The sequence below is a fragment of the Amblyraja radiata genome, chromosome 2 (assembly GCF_010909765.2).
Source record: "Amblyraja radiata isolate CabotCenter1 chromosome 2, sAmbRad1.1.pri, whole genome shotgun sequence".
NCBI classification, from domain to species: Eukaryota; Metazoa; Chordata; class Chondrichthyes; order Rajiformes; family Rajidae; genus Amblyraja; species Amblyraja radiata.
The window spans coordinates 60,730,895-60,734,994 of NC_045957.1; the positions used below are offsets into that span (position 1 = coordinate 60,730,895).

The 4,100-nt window shown below is 42.4% G+C and overlaps 1 pseudogene; it reads left to right on the forward strand.

Annotated features, from left to right (window-relative positions):
• Positions 1-234: 234 nt before the first annotated feature.
• On the forward strand, positions 235-1,729 carry LOC116985044 (annotated as a pseudogene).
• Positions 1,730-4,100: the final 2,371 nt, after the last annotated feature.

Genomic DNA, 4,100 nt, shown 5'->3' on the forward strand with positions numbered 1-4,100 from the left:
CAAATGGCTTAATTCTGCTTGTATCATTTATGAACTTATGGAAGACTGACCCAATTACACTGCATTATTTGCATTTTTGCCCTCACTCTGGGCAGTGCTTGAGCTCCTTACTACACAATCAATGGGCATGGAACCCTATGCTCATAAAGCTTATTTTTCCAGATAAATAATTTCTGTGTGCAATGCCAGAAATTATTTAGATACTACTCTGATTTTGGCATTATAAGAGTGTGAATGCCTCTCAGTTTATCTCAACGCAAGGCAAACGCCTCCAACGTGGTTGATTGTGATCCAGTCAGAAAAGAAGTTGCAGTGCGTAGCTGTGTGCCGGGGAGTGAAAAAGCTGCCAAAAAATACACCTTTGACATGGTCTTTGGACCAGCAGCAAAACAAATTGATGTTTATAAAAGTGTGGTGTATCCCATCCTACATGAAGTAATCATGGGGTATAACTGTACTATTTTTGCCTATGGACAAACTGGTACTGGGAAGACCTTTACAATGGAAGGTGAAATATCACAAAATTAACAATTCACTTGGGAAGAGGATCCTTTAGCGGGTGTTATTCCACGTACACTGCATCAGATTTTCGATAGATTGGCAGCTCAAGGTGCTGAGTTCTCTGTGAAAGTTTATTTGTTGGAAATCTACAACGAGGAGCTCTTTGACCTTCTGAATCCTTTGTGTGATGTTGGCGAGAGGCTGCAAATGTTTGACGATCCTCGTAATAAGAGAGGAGTTATATCTAAAGGACTTGAAGAAATTTCTGTCCATAATAAAGATGAAGTTTACCAGATTTTGGAGAAGGGAGCAGCAAGAAGATAGACCGCGGCAACTCTGATGAATGCATACTCGAGTCGTTCACATTCGGTCTTTTCCATCACAATACATATGAAGGAGATGACCCATGATGGGGAGGAGCTAGTAAAAATTGGCAAGCTGAATTTAGTGGATCTTGCCGGGAATTAAAATATCGACCGTTCTGGAGCTGTGGATAAAAGAGCTCGTGAAGCTGGCAATATCAATCAGTCGCTACTTACTCTGGGAAGAGTAATCACAGCATTGGTGGAGAGAACCCCTCACATACCCTACAGAGAATCGAAACTTACCAGGATTCTTCAGGACTCTCTTGGGGGACGAACTAAAACTTCAATCATTGCCACCATTTCCCCAGCTTCATTGAATCTTGAAGAAACCTTGAGCACTCTGGATTATGCCTATTGTGCAAAGAACATTTTGAATAAACCAGGTTAATCAGAAACTTACCAAGATGGCCTTGATTAAGGAGTATACTGAAGAGATTGAGGGACTGAAGCGGGATCTTGCTGCAGCACGTGATAAAAATGGAGTGTTCATGTCCGTAGAAAGCTACGAATTTATGCAGAGTAAAGGGACTGGTCTGGAAGAGCAGATTAGTGACTATGTTGTAAAGATTGTTGCTATTGAAGAGGAACTGAAACAGGTTAACGAGCTATTTCTGGATGGCAAGCAGGAGCTTGAACATTGTGTGTCTGAACTGCAGCAACAAGAGCAGGTACTTCAGGAAACTTGGCAAGATTTGGAGTTGACCAAAGGAAAGCTGTCTGAAGAGGAATTTGTTTGTGATGCCTATGCTTGCACTGAGAAAAAGCTCTACAATACAGCCAGTGAGTTGCTGCAGGTGGTTGAAATGAGTACAAGAGACGTGTCTGGGCTTCACTCTAAGCTTGACTCTTTGCTAGGTTGTTAATCTGTGTGAAGACTCCTGCTGAATAAACATATGTTTAAAGCAACTCCGGTGTCCGGTCGATTATTGTCGAAACAACCGATGTAAGAGAAAAACGAGACTCACAAGAGCAAATCTGGTTGATGAGACTGGTGGAACGATAGCATCAAATGTCGATTATTTCACTTTGGATGTTAGGTATCATCGTCCCAAAGGGCCATTGTAGCAATGTGCATGAGGCAATACGAATATCACTGTACCTTAATTGGTGCACGTGACAATAAAATACCTTTGAAACCTTTGAGGTGTTTGCTGGTTGTCAAAATGCTTGATGGAGTTTGCCCTTAATAAAATTAACACATTGGCTTTTAAGTTACATTTTGCTTTGACTTTAGTTTCCACGAAAGCTGGTTCGTTTGAATAAACCATATCGCCTCTGTTCATCCTATATTCCTGAGGAAGTTATATTCCTGAGCCAACAACTCAGGGTCTCCTGCGGTAATGTAATCATAAGCTGATGACGACTAATGCTGCTTCCTCACTTGAATGAACACTAAAGACATTTCTTACATTCCTCCAATCAGCACAGCAATGGAAGTCTCATCGTTAAGGAGGGGAATGGGACAGTCTGTTACCTGCTCTGTCTCAAAGACTTCAGAGAAGGGGCGGCATAGTAGTGCAGCGGTAGAGTTGCTGCCTTAGTGCTTGCAGCGCCAGAGACCCGGGTTCGATCCAGACGAGTGCTGTCTGTACGGAGTTGTGACCACATGGGTTTTCTCCAAGATCTTTGGTTTCCTCCCACACTACAAAGATGTACAGGTTTGTAGGTTAATTGGCTCGGTATAAATATAAAATTGTCCCTAGTGTGTGTAGGATAGTGTTAATATGCGGGGATCGCTGGTCGGTGCGGACTCGGTGGGCCTGTTTCCGCACTGTATCTCTAAACTAATCTGTTAAACACTAGCTTTTTACTAATGTCTTTTTCATACCGAATGTAAATAGGCCTTTCAAAAGACAACAGACAACAGGTGCAGGAGTAGGCCATTTGGCCCTTCGAGCCAGCAGCACCATTCAATGTGATCATGGCTGATCATCCACAATCAATACCCCGTTCCTGCCTTCTCTCCATATCCCTTAACTCCGCTATCCCTAAGAGCTCTACCTAACTCTCTTTTGAAAGCATCCAGAGAAGCAACCTCCACCGCCCACTGAGGCAGAGAATTCCACACACTCACAACTCTCTGTGTGAAAAAGTTTTTCCTAATCTCCATTTAAAATGGCTTACCATATTCCTAAACTATGGCCCCTGGTTCTGGACTCCCCCAACATTGGGAACATGTTTCCTGCCTCCAGCGTGTCCAAGCCCTTAATAATCTTATGTTTCAATAAGATTCCCTCTCGTCCTTCTAAATTCCTTTCAACTCATCATCTTTGCTGACAACTAAGCATCCATTTAAGTCATCCTGTACTAATTCCACATTCCCATGTTCTTCTCAAACTCACATGAGATTCCACTACTCACTTACACACTAATGTAAGCGTGAAAGGAAGTTCAATTAGATTCCTGATCCAACAGAAAGTATGAGAATTTGTAAACTTAACGTCATGAAGATATATTTTTGTGTAGTACTCATAAACAACCCTGTGTGCCATCCCACTTGATTTAGTTGACCTAAGACTGCAAATCTTACTTAATCTGTGGCTTTCATCAGGCTGCTGGAAGCCACCTCGATGTCCTTCCTGTGTCAACATGTGACCTTATCCTTAACTGCCTCATGCCCAATGGATATTAATGATGTGCCACAGTGGCACGGTATGGCTGCTGCCATACAGCACCAGAGACTCAGCTTCAATCCTGACTATTGGTGCTGTCTGTACAATCTGTACGTTCTCCCTGTGTCCATGTGGGTTTTCTCTGGGTGCTCCGGTTTCCTTCCATATTCCAAAGACATGCAGGTTAATTGGCTTCTGTAAATTGTTCCTAGTGTGTGGGATAGACTAATGCATGTGTAATCGTTGGTCTGTGTGGACACCGTGGACTGAAGGACCTATTTCCTTGTTTTATCTCTAAACTAAACTATAATCATAATAGTACTTTATTAGCCAAGTATATTTTGCAACATACGAGGAATTTGATTTGCCGCACAGTCATACCAATAAAGAGCAAGACACCCAAATAAATTTTTAACATGAACATCCACCACAGCGACTCCCCCACATTCCTCACTGTGATGGAAGGCAAAACAAGTTCAATCTTCGTCCCTATGTGCCTGTGCTGTGGGTTTGGCCTGGCCCAATGACCAGGAATTCTCTCTTCAAAGCTAGAAAGGGGCACATTGCACCTATTATATCATTTCTTGATGAGGTTATATTTGGAATATTGTGTATAAGTGTG